This window comes from Tamandua tetradactyla, chromosome 8 (genome assembly GCF_023851605.1).
Source record: "Tamandua tetradactyla isolate mTamTet1 chromosome 8, mTamTet1.pri, whole genome shotgun sequence".
Taxonomy (NCBI): domain Eukaryota; kingdom Metazoa; phylum Chordata; class Mammalia; order Pilosa; family Myrmecophagidae; genus Tamandua; species Tamandua tetradactyla.
In genome coordinates this window covers 26,376,117-26,392,990 of record NC_135334.1, presented here as the reverse complement: position 1 = coordinate 26,392,990, position 16,874 = coordinate 26,376,117, and the positions used below count along the sequence as shown (strand labels likewise).

General features: G+C 38.4%; 1 long non-coding RNA gene across 1 annotated transcript in view; it reads left to right on the top strand.

Moving 5' to 3' along the window:
• LOC143644205 (uncharacterized) overlaps nucleotides 1–16,874 on the top strand; it is a 63,217-nt gene that overhangs the window by 30,875 nt on the left and 15,468 nt on the right. The window lies entirely within an intron of this gene.

Sequence of the window (16,874 nt, the reverse complement as noted above, 5' to 3'; positions counted from 1 at the left end):
GCGCCGCTCGCAGCCCGACAGCACCGGCGCGCGAGGTGGAGCCGTGGGGGGTCGCGCGGGGAGAGGGGGAGGGCGCCCACCTGCCAGGGTTGGGGTGGGGGTCGGGGTGGGGCCAGCAGCCGCGGAAGGCCCGGGAGAGGCGCCCCCAACAGGGCTCTGAGGGCCGCTCAACTTTTATTTTTAACTTCTAGACACTCGCAGAGTTGCAGTTTCTATTTTGGAACCACTGTCCTCCTCCCCTCCCAAGACCTGCAGATAATCCAACGTCCTTGCTTACCTACTGAATACTCCGTATCCAACTGCAGTTGTCATTGGTTTTCTCCTTCCATGCCCCGAAGGGAGTTGTTGTCCGAGGCCCCTTGTGTTCTTTCACTCTGCTTTGTATTTTCTCTGTTACAACACTTGCCACAATTACATGAGAACTGGGAACGCTACTTCATCAGAATGTTTTTTTTAGGGAAGAATATGCGAGAATATTGTTGTTTCAAAATGTGACCTGTGAAATGCCTTTGAAGAAAGTGGTCTTGTTAACTAGGTGGTGGGAGAAGCTTTTTGTTTGGCTGAACGCTCAGTTCACAATTTGGCAGTAGAAACGCCAGAACTGAATTACTTTGTCTAATAAAGAGGTTATTCAGCAAGGCTAAGTACCTCATGAAGAAAGGAAGAGAGAAGAAGAAAGGAAGAGGTACGTGGGGGGTGGGGGGAGGGAGAGAGAGAACCAACATGTCCATGTTGGTGCTGTCATAAGAGAAATAAGATTGTATACATTTAAAATAATTTAGTTTGGGGGTGCAAGATGTGAAGCCCCTCCTCTTTGTCTTTTACCAAATTGTTGAAGACCAGATTGTACGAAATACCTTTGGGTGAGTAAATTCAATAAGAAACCAAAGAGCTTCCGTACTTTGAAACTGGTTAGTGCACAGCAAAAACAGGAAGTGCACTTGCAAAACTACAGAGCAGCTGATATCTTTTTAACTTTTGGGGAGTACAAGATGAGTGTTTTAAACATGATGTGGTACACAGCTGCAACTCATATGAAGTTACTACCTTAGGACTGAACTATGACTTCACTGTGTACGGGAATTTGCAGAGGTGTAGAGTTTTGGATGTCTTCGCTAGGAAATCCTCACGGGTGGAGCTGGCTCACCCCAGCTTGTGAGAACACACTGTGGATGTCTCGTTCCAACTCCTAGTCAGTAACGTCATGTTGGTAGCTTGAAATGTGCCACTACAGGTATTTTTACCTTTTGGAAATCAGCAAAACACTGCACACAGGTTTTACTACCATCTATTTTTCTTGGGGAGCAGGTTCATTAGTACACAAATGCATCCAGGAATCTCAAAGTGAACATGTCCAAGTGGACTGTTTTCTCTTCTTCAATATGTGCTGTCTGTCTTCCTCTCCCTATCTTTGTGAATGGTGTCACCAGTCAGAAACCTGGCCATGTCTCCCTTATGCTCATATCCAGTCATTCTCAGACGCTATTGATTTAATGTACAGAGACTGGTAGCTGTCCCTTTCTTCCGTAGTACAGATATGAAGCTGCACACGTGGCAGCTCAGTTATGCTACGTTTCCCAGCCTCCATTGTCTTTGCCCATGACTCTGAGTTCTCTGAAATGGGATGTAAGCAGAGATGATATGTGCTGTAGCCTGGCCTTTTCATTAAGGCCATGGGTATGACTCCTCTGTGCCTTCTTTCTTCTTCCTAATGGAAAACTAGATATGGATATGACCATGGAGTGGATGACAATATCCTAGAACAGAGAGTTCTTAAAATACATTTTGTAATATGAGCCCTGTTTTAGTTTGATAAATCTGCCAGAATGCAGTATATCAGAATTGGATAAGGGGGATATATTAAGTTACACACGTTTCCAGTTCTGAGGCCTTAAAAATGTACAAACTAAGGCATCCAGAGAAAGATAGCTTCATTTGAAAGAAAGGCCGAATGGCGTCTGGGATCTCTCTGTAAGCTGGAAAGGTGCATGGCAGCATCTGAGGTCCTTGCTTAGCTTCTCTGGGGCAAACTCAAGATTTCTTTTCTTACCTTACCTGGGCTTTCTCCAGGTTCTGGCTTTTTAGTACTGTGGGTCCTTCCTTAGCATTTCATGGGAAGCTGCATGGCAATGTCTGCTGGGCTCTGGTTTCTAACTACTCTGAGTCTGTATGTTAACTCCAAGCTAATTACAGATGTCTGCATTTCAGCTTTTTCCAAAATGTTTCCCCTTTTAAAGGACTCCAGTAAACTAATCAAGACCCACCTTGAATGGATGGAGTCACATCATGTAATCAAAAGGTCTCACCTGTAGTTGAGTGGGTCAATCTCCATGGAAACAATCTAATTAAAGGTTCCACCTTAGGCAGTAGGTCTGCCCCCACAAAATTGGATCAGGATTGAAAGAACATGACTTTTCTGGGGTACACAACAGTTTCATACCAGCATAGGAGTCTTTGACAGTTTGATGAAATCTTTAGACCTCTTCAAATGATGGCTCTCAAAACAATTAGTAATTAACATATCTATAGAATTAGAACAAAAAACAATTATGTTGAAGTGATATTATTATTTTAAATAACCTGATTTGTTATATAACAGTTCTTTATTAATGCCAAATAACATAATTTAGCAGCAGGTCTAATATTTATGATAATTTCAAAGCAATGTGAATGATATTTCAAGTTATCAGCAAGAACTGTGATATGGAAATATCTGTGATTTCAATTAATGTCTGAGCCGCAGGTACTTTTAATACTACTGTGGTTTGTTATCACTATTCATAATTGAAGGAACTGTTAAATTTAATTTAGAGATTAGTGTGAAAAAAATGTGTTTTTCCCCATTCAAGTTCAAAGACCTTCTTAATTGTATCCATGTGCCCATTTGGAGGTCCATAGGTTCCCGGAACAAGACCACTGGAAGAGGATATCAGACAATACCATTTTGTGACTTTTTTAAAACAACAATGCAGCCTACCTGCATGTACCTATTAAGTATCTCTTCAACCCGTGGTCCTTTTCCTATGATTACTATCTCCGCCTGCTTCAGATCATGTGGAGGTACTGCCTTGGAAACTGCAGGAGCTCTTTTAAATCAACTTTAGTGAGATATACTTAATGTACAATAAGAATGCATGTATTTTAAATGTGTAGTTCTTTGAGGGTGTGTAACTACCACAATCAGTATATGGAATATTTCCATTAACCCAAAAAGTTCCCTTTCTCTTTTCCCCAGCCAAATTTGGCTCCCCCTCCACCACCCTGACTTCTGACCCCAAGCAACTACTGATCTGTGTCTGGGACGATAGAGTAGATTTGTGTTTTTATGGCTGTATATAAATGGAATCTTACACAATGTATTCTTTTATGTCTTGCCTCTTTAACTCAGCATAATGTTTTGTAGGATTCGTCTGTTTTATTGCATGTTTCTGTAGTTTGTTCCCATTCATTACTAAGTAGTATTCTACTCAGTAGACATATGTATGGATATATCATAGTAATTTTTTATCCATGCAGTTGATGAACATTTAGCTTGTTTCCAGTTTGGGGCTATTGTGAATAGAGCTACCAAGAATATTCACATACAGCTCTCTGTATGGACAAATATTTTCATTTCTCTTGGGTAAATATACTGTAAGTAAATAATTAACTTTTTTACAAGCCTACAAAAAAACCTGCCAATTTTATGCTTTTAATGTGTAGATAAATTTGGAGGGAATTGCTCTCTTAACAAGATGGAGTCTTTTAACTCATGAACGTACTTTATCTCTCACTTTGAACTTGCTAGAAACTTGGTTTTATGCATTTTAGTGTGAACCCTTGGATAGTCTGACCTGCTTCCCAAGCCCGTCCACCTTACTGTATTCAAACTACAAACTCCCTCCCCTGCCATGGGCAATGGGCAACAGATGAAATCCCTTTTTACTTCCAAACTGTTTTTTTCGGCTAGGGACCTTGGTTACACTTTCATTCTCCTGTGCATACATAGTTTAGAAGTCAGTCAAGGTTTCAGAGTAGTTTTTATCCAGATTTTGGGTTTCTTCTCTCTGAGCTTTCTCATTCCTGGGATTTTCCTGCCCAATTTCCAACCACTTTCACTGCCTTGAACTCCATCATGTGACATCCATAGGCCATATGTCTGCAGTTTTCTGCTTGGGTTCAAGTTGCCCTACGTGGACCGAGGCACTTACTCAGTGGAAACGAGGCACTTACTCAGTGGAAAAGCCACTGGTGGGTGGCCCTCACCCAGTGTGGTTCCCTTCTTTGAAGGGACAAATTCCTTCTGGTTTCTGTCAGGTTTTGGCTATCTTTAGTCCTTTAAAACAATTGTTTTTAAATATTTTTTTACATAGTTCAGTATTGTCATTTGTGAAAGTCCCATATAAGCTTCCTGCTATTACAGCAACTGGGACTTCCTAGTCCATTTACATTTAATATTATTATTGAGACATCTGTGTAAATTTTTTCTTTATATTTGATTTTTATTTGTTCCACCTGTTCTCTATTCCACTTTCTCTCATCTTTTGACTCTTGTATTAATAAAATATTTTTTATTATTCCATTTCCCTCTCAGTTAATTTATCATCCATATGTTCTTCTACTCTACTTTAACAATTTCACTATGTCTTTCACTTAATGAAGCGTAATTTAAACTGGCACTTTTGCTAATTCCTAGAAAATTAAGAAACTCAGAAGCTAGAACTCTATTTGCATTTAACCTCTTCACTTTTTTTGTTGCTATTATTGTTGGATATTTTAAATTTATAAATATTTAAAACTCCACAATATATTATTACTATTATTTTGTATAATGTGTACTCATTTAGTTTTACACTTTTAATTTCCCTTTCTATTGCTTTCATTCCTTTTTTGCACTTCCATTCTGTCATTTGGGAGCATTTTCTTTTGCTTGAAGGACCAACCAGCTTTAGTATTTCTGTGTGTCAACATCTTCTAGTAATAAATTATTAAAATTACATTGTTTTTTCTTGTCATTTTTGAGGGATGCAGTTGCTGGTATATAATTCTATATCCACAAGCTTTTGTTTTTGGTCAGCATTTTGAATATGTTGTTCCATTTTCCTTTTACTTCTCCAATTACCTTTTGCTCTTCTCCTATTTTCTTTCTGGATCTAGGCCTCACAAGCTGTCAATGCCTTGGTAGCTCTTTTTTTGCTTCCAAGAGATTTTTAAAAGGCATACCTATACAATTGCAAGGAGATGGAAACAGCCAAAATGTCCATCAACAAACGAGTGGCTAAACAAACTGTGGTATATACATACGATGGAATATTATGCAGCTCTAAGACAGAATAAACTTATGAAGTACGTAACAACATGGATGGACCTAGAGAACATTATGCGGAGTGAGACCAGCCAAAAACTAAAGGACAAATACTGTATGGTCTCACTGATATGAACCGACATTAGTGAATAAACTTGGAATATGTCATTGGTAACAGAGACCATCAGGAGATAGAAATAGGGTAAGATAGTGGGTAATTGGAGCTGAAGGGATACAGACTGTGCAACAGGACTGGATACAAAAACTCAGAAATGGGCGGGCCGCGGTGGCTCAGCGGGCAAAGTGCTTGCCTGCTATGCCGGAGGACCTCGGTTCGATTCCCGGCCCCAGCCCATGTAACGAAAAACGGAGAAACAAAATACAATAAAACAAGAAAATGCTTAAAAGATGTTTCCCTTTCTTCCTCTCTTCCTTCCTTCTATCCTTCCTTCCTTCTCTCTGTCTTTCCTTTAAAAAAAAAAAAAAAAAAAAAAAAACTCAGAAATGGACAGCACAATACTACCTAACTGTAATGTAATTATGTTAAAACACTGAATGAAGCTGCATGTGAGAATGATAGAGGGAGGAGGGCTGGGGACATAAATGAAATCAGAAAGAAAGATAGATGTTAAAGATTGAGATGGTATAATCTAGGAATGCCTAGAGTATATAACTGCCGCGTCCTCTTTTTCCTCCCCGGTTTGACACAGTTCCCTGGAAGGAAGGGCGGTGGCAAGGCCTTCAACGCCCCAAAAGAGGACGAGGCATAAAATGGTGTAATAGAAAAATACTGGGATTAACGACACTAATTGTGTGTTTCTTGTTGCTGGTTGTGCTCCAAGCATTATATCAAAACGAATCAGAAAGCAAAAGAATTGGAAAAAATGATACAAATTGTACAAATTGCAAAACCTTATTAATGACTGTTTGGAAAAAATTAGGTTGGGACGCCCCCATTAAACAAGTCATGCTGCAGATACAGCAGGCAGAAGTGCTTTTAGAACAAGTCACAGAAAAGTACCCCATAGAAAGTAAACACTTACAATTAAAAAACCCTGCATTGAGCCATCCTGGAAATTTACTCCCCCACCACGGCACTGGTCCATTGCTATAAAACAATAAAAAATCTAAGTAAACAATGTAACCTTTTAATCAAAACAAACTAACCTTTAACCAGACTAAAATAGGTCTTGACATATTGCCTCACCTGTAGAATAATAGGAAAAGAAAGTCTAAACTCAGAAAACTGCAAACACAATGTCTGTAGTTTAAGCCAATATCTTGCTGCTATTAAAATCTTGTGTAAGTGTTCCTAAGAAAATCAAAACGTGTACTTTCGCTTTGCTTCCCTGAACCTGTAACTTTACCTAAAACGTAAGCCATGACACAACCATGATTCTGTGATACCTGTTTCCTTGCCAAGAATAAGGGTATAAAATCAGTTAAGCAAAAATAAATCTAAGCAACTCTTCTCAGAGGAAAGTTCTCTAAGCTGTCTCTTGGTGTTCTTCTCGCGCCGACGACCCTCCACACCTTCAAGCCCGTTCCCTCTGCTGCGGCTGGACCGCGGCAAGTGGCGCCCGAACAGGGACTTGAAGGTAAGCTTTCTCTTTTACGGGAGGGTATAAGGCTCTCGCTATAAGGCACTGCAGGCCTCTGGCTACGGTCAGGTACTTGGGAAGTACGGATAGAGCGAGTAATCATGGGACATATGGAGTCTAAGGAATGCTCCTTGTTTGTAGATATAACAAAGCATATGTTGAAAAAAAGAGGTATAAATGTTACCAGCAGACAGCTTAGAGAATTTTTTTCTTTTGTGCAAAATGTTTCTCCCTGGTTCCCAGAAGAAGGGACTGTTAACTTAGATACTTGGCAAAAAGTAGGAAAACAGATGAAAGAATATTATACTAGAAATGGGCCAGATGGAGTCCCTATTGATGCTTTTGCCCTATGGAATGTCCTTAAAGATAGTTTTGACCCCACACATGAGGCTATTTGCATGGCCAGGGAAGTGGCGACTGAAAAAAAGCAACCATTAGTTATAGCTATGGCTAAAACAGGCAGCTATACCAGTATAGAGAGGCCTCCTGCTTATAATATACAGAAAGACCATTCTAGCTCCTCAGAAAGTGAAAGTGAAGCAGAGTCAGAAAGAGAGGATAAACTTAATCCTTTTGAAGTAGATGAATTGGAAAGAGTAGCGGCTCAATATGAACATAACAATGTCAGTTCCTTCTTCAGTGCTTCGGCACCTGAAATAAAAAAGAAAAAGAAACCTAGGCCACGTTTAAAGCCGCAAGCTTGTAGATGATAAATTTAACTGCATTTACAGGGGAAATTAAACATAATTTTCCCTCGGATCCTATACTGCAATTTATACAAAAACACCCCGTTATATTTTCACAAAGGTGTTGTGTTCAACCCCTATCCTCCCCAAGAAAATTAATTTTCACTGACGGGTCTGCTAAAGGGACGGCTGCTATATATTCCAAAAAACTTCAAAAACAAATACAGACAAAAGAAAAATCAGCTCAAAAAGTTGAATTATTGGCAGTGATAGAAGTCTTTAATTTGTTCCCTCAGGCCTTTAATTTATACACAGACTCTCTTTATGTGGCAAATTTATTTCCTGTTATTAAGACAGCTTATATTTCTGAAAATTCTACTGTTAGTCACTATCTTTTAACATTACAGCAACTCATCCACCAGAGACAGTTTCCCTTTTTTGTAGCACATATCAGAAGTCATAGTAATTTGCCAGGACCATTAGCAGAAGGTAATGCTAAAGCTGACCAACTTACTAACTATGTTGCCTTTCCAGTACAAACTCCTGTTAGTCAAGCTCAAGATGCACATAAACTGCATCATCAAAATGCTACAGCATTAAGGTTACAATTTAAAATCACTCGGGAACAGGCTAGACAAATCATTAAACAGTGTCCTATTTGTATAACTCACCTGCCACAGTTGCATACTGGAGTAAACCCTAAGGGTTTAAAACCCAATGCTTTATGGCAAATGGATGTAACTCATATTAAAGAATTTGGAAAGTTAGCTTTTGTACATGTTACTATTGATACTTACTCACATGTTCTGTTTACCTCCGCACGAACAGGAAAGGCTTTAAAAGATGTAAAACAACATGTTATACAATCTATGGCTTATATGGGAAAACCTCAACATATAAAAACAGACAATGCCCCTGCATATGTCTCAAAAGGCTTTGAACAATTTTGTCATCAGTTTCATATCAAACATACTACTGGAATACCCTATAATCCCCAAGGTCAAGCGGTGGTGGAAAGAGCCCACCAAACATTAAAGCACCAAATTACTAAACTGCAAGATAGTGAAAGTAAGTACTTATCGCTTCATCACATCATTAATCACAGTCTTTTTGTCATTAATCACTTAAATGCAAATGAAAAAGGTGAGACTCCAATGAGTAGACATTGGAATAAAGTTATACAGCCTCAAATTTTAGTAAAATGGAAGGATGTGCTAACTGGACAATGGAAAGGTCCTGATATGTTACTAACCTCCGGACGAGGATATGCTTGTATTTTCCCACAGGATGCAGAAACCCCAGTCTGGATTCCCGATAGGCTCATTCGGCCCATATCGGCGCCCATCCCGGAGAGGGAACAAGAGGAGAGCCCCTCTTCCTCCGCAGTGGAAGAACCCGTCATCTTACCCCCAGGAGAATATGGATGAAGATCTTGTGCCTGGAATGGAAGATTTATCTCTCTCTTCTACCCTGTAGGCTCAATCTACCAGACAAGCTAGTCTGCCCACTTGGGGGCAGATAAAAAAGCTTACTGCTGACGCAGAAAGGGTAGTCCTAATAACCGGAAAAACTCCTACTCCTATTCACCTGTTTCTGGCTATGATTGCACTTCTTTCCTGTCAGGTATCTGGTTCATCTGTAAATAAATCATATTGGGCTTATATACCTAACCCACCACTTTTCCACCCCACTGCGTGGGGGGATAAAAACTTAAAGGTCTTTACTAATAATACCAATCTTATGGGAGGACTCCCTAGTTCACTTATTCCTTTTAAAAGTACTGATAATGTTAATTTTACCGGATATGCTGATGAAGCCCCTCTATGCTTTGTAATAACCGGAACTCCTCCTCCTGGCTGTTTGCCTATCAATTATCGGTCATATTATACTGATTCCCCAAGTCATAAAGGAACTAAAAGAAGCATCTGGGGGCTCAACATGATTTCTCTTGGGTACCATACCTACAATGAAAGTTATGTAAACCTTTCCTCAAATTTTAACTCTTTGATTGAGTCTTGTACAGAAAAATATCCTAAAAAAGACATCTATTGGAAAAATATTCACTCTACAGGCTATCCCCGATGGCTTGAGTGTGGCTTTTTGCATAAAGCAAACATATATCACCCTGTAAAAAGTAACCTTACTATTTATGATTTTTCAGTCTCCTCACCTAATTATAATTATACTGCATATATTATAAATAATACAGACAAATATACTTATAACAAGAGTCTACCTACAGATGGGGAACCCCTTACACGGTGGTTCACCCCAGGATTAGTGACCCCCATTTATCAAAGTAGTGCTTCATCCCATAATCGAACTTGTTTATATAATAACTTATTTCGTCTGCTTGCTGCTACTAATATGGTGTTGTTATATCGCCCATCTAGTTCAACCCCTGTTCCTTACGGCATTCGTGCATGTGTAAATGCACCTCATGCTATTCTAGTAGGAAAGACTCACATGTTTAATATCACACAAATGAATAATGCCTATCATATCATGTGCACTAACTGTCTCCTTACTAATTGTATTAATTCTGGCTTGCCAAAAAATTATACTACTTTTCTTATTGTGCATCAACCTTCTTATGTCTTATTACCTGTTAAGTTAAATGAACCATGGTTTGATGATGTTGGCTATCAAGTTATGGAAAGGCTGAACAACTTAATGAGACCTAAGCGTTTTGTAGCTACGTTAATTTTAGGAATTACCGCTCTAATTAGCATTATTGCTTCTTTAGCTATATCAACTACAGCCCTCATTCAAAATCAACAAACCGCTCATCATGTAAATACTCTAACTCATAATATTTCTTTAGCTTTAACCCTACAAGAAAAATTAGATAGAAACTTAGAGACTAGAGTAGACGCCTTAGAAGATACAGTTATTTATTTAGGAAACCAGATTCAAAATCTAAAAACCCAACTTACCACCCGGTGTCATGTTAATTATAAATGGATATGTATTACCCCAGCGCCCTATAATGAAACAGAGCAGTCATGGGAAAAAGTAAAAACCCATTTACAAGGAATATGGCATAACACTCAACTAGCACCAGATATTCTAGCTTTACAACAACAAATAACTGACATAAGTAAGGCACATATAACAGAACATGAAACCCTAGCAAACAGTCTTTGGTCCTCCTTACAAAATCTTAACCCAATTATTGGATGGCCCAATGTAGTAAACTTCGGCCTTACTGTGACTATAATATTAATTATTATTTTTTGCTTTCCCGCAGCAATCAAAACCATAAAAGCATCTATCAAGCAAATCGAGAGAGTCCAGCAAAAAGAAATTTTAAAAAATAAAGGGGGAAATGCCGCGTCCTCTTTTTCCTCCCCGGTTTGACACAGTTCCCTGGAAGGAAGGGCGGTGGCAAGGCCTTCAACGCCCCAAAAGAGGACGAGGCATAAAATGGTGTAATAGAAAAATACTGGGATTAACGACACTAATTGTGTGTTTCTTGTTGCTGGTTGTGCTCCAAGCATTATATCAAAACGAATCAGAAAGCAAAAGAATTGGAAAAAATGATACAAATTGTACAAATTGCAAAACCTTATTAATGACTGTTTGGAAAAAATTAGGTTGGGACGCCCCCATTAAACAAGTCATGCTGCAGATACAGCAGGCAGAAGTGCTTTTAGAACAAGTCACAGAAAAGTACCCCATAGAAAGTAAACACTTACAATTAAAAAACCCTGCATTGAGCCATCCTGGAAATTTACTCCCCCACCACGGCACTGGTCCATTGCTATAAAACAATAAAAAATCTAAGTAAACAATGTAACCTTTTAATCAAAACAAACTAACCTTTAACCAGACTAAAATAGGTCTTGACATATTGCCTCACCTATAGAATAATAGGAAAAGAAAGTCTAAACTCAGAAAACTGCAAACACAATGTCTGTAGTTTAAGCCAATATCTTGCTGCTATTAAAATCTTGTGTAAGTGTTCCTAAGAAAATCAAAACGTGTACTTTCGCTTTGCTTCCCTGAACCTGTAACTTTACCTAAAACGTAAGCCATGACACAACCATGATTCTGTGATACCTGTTTCCTTGCCAAGAATAAGGGTATAAAATCAGTTAAGCAAAAATAAATCTAAGCAACTCTTCTCAGAGGAAAGTTCTCTAAGCTGTCTCTTGGTGTTCTTCTCGCGCCGACGACCCTCCACACCTTCAAGCCCGTTCCCTCTGCTGCGGCTGGACCGCGGCATATAACAATAGTGAAATGTACAATGTACAAATTTTAAAAACGTTTTTGCATGAGGAAGAACAAAGGAATGTCATTATTGCAGGGTGCTGAAAATAGATGATAACTAATACTTTAAAATGTCACCTTATGTGTGAGACTGAAGCAAAAAATGTTTGTTACAAAATTTAGATTTTGACTAGAGCATTTCCTAATAATATAACTCATGTAGATAGTTTGATTGACTGTCACCAGTACTTAGAATCTCAGGTAGCACATGAGATTTTGTTGGTTTGTCCAGAGTGATGCCCCAATGAATCCCAGAATGATTTGATCAGTGACTGGAAAAGTATTTGCAAGCCCCCTTCAGGGAATGGTGAGAGTAGGGAGAAATTCAACTTCCCCAAGTTGAATTCTTGATATTCTCACAAGCAGTGTGGACAACCAAAGCTATAGGCTGAGCCCCCAGTCTTGGGGTTTGTTCACATGAAAACCCCACAAAAGATAGGTCAAGTCTACTTAAAATTTAGGCCTAAGAGTCACCCCCAAGAGAGCCTCTTTTGTTGCTCAGATATGGTCTCTCTCTCCAGCCAATATGATGATCATTCTCACCACCCTCCCCCTCTCTGCGTGGGACATGACTCCCAGGGGTGTGGACCTTCCTGGCAATGTGGGACAAAGATCCTGGAATGAGCTGGGACTCAGCATCAAAGGACTGAGAAAAACCCTAGAATGAGCTGAGAATTAACATTAAGAGACTGAGAGAACCTTCTCGACCAAAAGGGGGAAGAGTAAAATGAGACAAAGTGTCAATGGCTGAGAGATTCCAAACAGAGTGGAGAGGTTATCCTGGAGGTTATTCTTACGCATTAAGTAGATATCACCTTGTTTTTCAAGATGTAGTGGAGAGGCTGGAGGGAATTGCCTGAAAATGTAGTGCTGTGTTCCAGCAGCCATGTTTCTTGATGATGATTGAACAATGATAAAGCTTCCACAATGAGACTCTATGAATGTGAAAACCTTATATCTGATGCTCCCTTTAGCTACTATATCAACAGAAGAGTAGAACATATGGAATAAAAATAAATAATGGGGGAACAAATGTTAAAATAAATTCAGTTTGAAATAGTGGTAAATGAAAGCGAGGGGTAAGGGGTATGGTAAGTATAGCTTTTTTTCTCTATTATCATTTTATTTCTTTTTCTGTCGTCTTTTTATTTCTTTTTCTAAATCGATGCAAATGTACTAAGAAATGATGAATATGCAACTATGTGATGATATTAAGAATTACTGATTATATGAATGGAATGGAATGATTTCTAAATATTTTGTTAATTTTTTTTAATTAATAAAAAAAGTTTAAAAGAAAGCATACCTAATTTTCTAGTTGTTCTCAAAAGATTTGGTCGAATACAAGTTAGTCTGTTAGTTTTGGAAGCAGAAATTATACATAATTTTGTGGGTGTACACATATATGCATACATATATACAATATATATAGTATTTTAATCCATTTTCTAAATAACTCCTTGTGGCTGGCTTATAGAAATGCAAGTGATTTATTTTCATACTGATTTTAAATCAGCATACATCCAGTACAAAAACAGTTAGAAGTGGCTATATACTGTGTACCTTTGTGTCATTCCCATTATTAATTTCAATATTCACTATGTTTGAATAAATGTATGTGGTTTGATGTAATTGATATTAGTTCTTTCTTTATGCCAGCTCTTAGATTAAGGAAGTTCCCTTATATTTACAGTTTTTCTAAGTGTTTTAATCATTTATATATATATAATATATGTATATTATATATATATACACTATTGGTGAGAGTACAAATGAGTATAATTATTTTTGAAAGCAATATAGAAGCAGTATTTTTGGAAATTAGTCACATCTATTTCCTTACATCCAATAATCCAATTTGGGTCTATCACAGAGAACTTGTCAGTCAGTTCCAGAAGCAATCACGTACTTTTATTTCACTTATTTGTGTATCTGTGTGTGGAGTTATAGAGCAATTAGATAGACTTGAATACATATCTCTGAAATGTTAGGAAAATGTAGTGATGTGTACTATGGGGTCCTCTACAGCTATTAGAAGCAACTCATAAGTTTATATATAACATGGAGGGCTCTTAAAACCAGGAGTAAGAGTAATAACATATCACAGATCTTTATCACAACATTATTTGTGTCAATTAAAAAAATGCACAGAAACATAATTCAAGGATACACACATATTCAAAGCCAAATAAGAAATTCTTCCTGTTTTGTGCCTTTGTTTTTGTGACATCGCCTGCATCCACCTGCCATGGCTTGCCTCTTGCACACATCCAAAGTCTATTCTCAGTCTGTCCTCAACCTAGGACCCATCTCCACCAAAACCTTTCCAGAATATCTCTAGATTACACTGGTGTCTCCCGTATTCTGAATTCCCGTGGTGTATTTATACATTTCCCTCCTAGACAACACAGCACATGAAACCAGGCAAAGTCGTATTATGGGGTGTAAACAGGTATTTGGGCATACTTCTTTTCTCCAACCAGATGTTAGGCTATAGATGTGGTGTCTATAGATGCATCCATGTGATTGTTCCCCATGGGGTTATTAATAACCAGGTTATTTTCGATAGTTGGCTTTTAGAAAAATATTTTCTTTTCAGGCCATGCCACAGTGAATACCAGCTCATCCTTGTCAGGAGGAGAGGCCATCAGTTTTACTCACACTGTCACTTCTCGTTCCTACACTTCTCTTCTGACATCTCCTCTTTTTCTTCTTTTTCCCTTACTTGACAGAGACACCATCATTCTAATTTCTTTTTTTTTTTTTTTTTGCATGGGCAGGCACCAGGAATTGAACCCGGGTCTCTGGCTTGGCGGGTGAGAATTCTATCTGCTGAGCCACTGTGGCCCGCTCTTATTTCTTTTGCTTAGCTATTTTCATTCCTTGACTGACCATAGGTAAGATTAGACATAGAGAATGAAAGTGGCTCCATAGTTTTGCTTACTCACATGTTTTAATGTCTTTTCCTCCTGAGTAGTTGAAAAGGTATCCATGAGTTCTTAACTGAATCCTGTGGCTGTGTTCTTTTGTCTGTGAACATGTTTTATTTTTCCCCCCCATTAGTCTCTATAATTCTTGTTTTTTTTTTTGGTTTATTTTCATTTTGGGGTGCAGATTTAGAGAGGCAATAAAGAATAATGCAATTTGATAATATAATTCCACAGGCTCTTCTAAATAGGTGTTTCCCACGAAATTTCTGTTTCTTCCTATTTCTCGTCCCATGTGTAAACAGACCTTTGTGAATGGAAATCTCTGAGTTCTAAGACAACAAAGGGTCTTTGATGTCAGACTGTGAAAATATCCCCAGTGACTCTACTCAGTGCACAGACTTTACTCTGAAAATCTGAGGTCTAAGGACAAACAAGAGGGCATATATTAGCGGACTCCAAGCTGGTGAGTGCTTGGGATATTTCTGTCAGTTTGAAAAGGATCCATAATAAAATGTGGAAGGATTATTTGTTCTCTGTCTAAGGAAAGAGGGGTGCAGTTTTTTTTCGTGCCGAGGAGGCTCTTCTCCCATGCCACAGGCACTTACCATTAATACCTTCAATTTTATCATACTATGGGAGCTTCAGCTCTGAAATACAATTGTAACTTCATCTTTTTTACCAGACCTGAATGCGCAAATTTTTGTGCCTATTTCTAGGATTCGGTTTTGAGGAAGACAAGTGACATGTATTCCAAATAACCCCAGTGCAATGCTTCTCAAACAATCTGTGGTGAAAGACAAGCTATTTCTTTATGCTTTTAATTTCCCAACTGCTGCCTGCCACTACTTTTGAAGAGGCAGTAAAAATCTCCTTGAATGTCATAGTAATGTCAAAGTGCCTTGAAAGTTTCCAATACTCTCAATTTCCGTACTTACCTTAATGAGGACCGTAACAAGCAGTCTGTGGACCAGCACACATTTGTGGACCAAATTTTGAGAACTGCTGGAGAGGAAAGACCTGGAAAGCAAAGAGGGTAGTAGAAATGCACATGATGATAGGAGGTCATTGTAGAAAAATCTTCAAGCTGTAGAGCTTGAAAAGCCAGGGCAGGTCTCATATGGGAGTTCTGATATTCCTACATTCCATTCAGATGTCTAAGACCTTTGGCATAACAGGGGTACAGCTATCTCCCATGACCTCTTCTGTCTTATATCTTATTGTTTTATCTAATATTTATTTCGACTTTGTTTTAAATTCCCATTCTTTGGTCAGTATTATTATCTTGTTTAATAGTATTTATTCACTTGGCAAATTCATTGCTTTCTTACAAAGTGACAGGCATTGCTCATATACATGAATAAACAGACATAGATGCCTGCCATCATCCTTATCACATTCTAGGGTGGGAGGAAGATGTGTCATATACAATGATAAAATAATGAAACAGATTGCATCTTATATGATGTTAGAAGATGATTGCCATTATGAACAAAGGAGAGGTGAGGAAGGGGAATTTAGAGTGCAGTGCAGGTGAAGGTGGGACAATGACAGTGACAACTGACTGAAATTTTAAATTAAGTGGTTAGAGTGGACCTCACTGAGGTTGACTGAAAAAAGGTGAGGAAATTAGCAATGAGATATCTAGAAGAAATAATTCCAGGAAAGGGGTAAACAGAAGCATGCCTGCTACATTCAAAGAACAGCAAGGAGGTTGATGTGATTGGAGTGGAGTGAGTGGAGAGGTTAATAAAAAATGAGGCAAGAGAAGTGAGAGCAGAGGGGGACGATTGTGTCTCTTTGAGTTTACCCACAAGTTTAACAATTTCTTTGTTTGCCTTTGCTTCTTTTTCACCACTCCTTCCTTCTGAAATGAATTTCCTTCTTCCTGAAATATGTCTTTTAGTAGTTCTTTTAAAAAGGTTTATTGAGTTATGATATAAAATTGACTACACACATTTAAAGTTTACAATTTGACAAATGTTGACACATGAGTACACCCAAGGAACTATCACCACAATCAAGAAAGTGAATGTATCTAACATTTCTGAATGTTTCCTTGTGCTTTTTTGTTACCCCTCCTTTCTAACTCTCCCTGACTCCC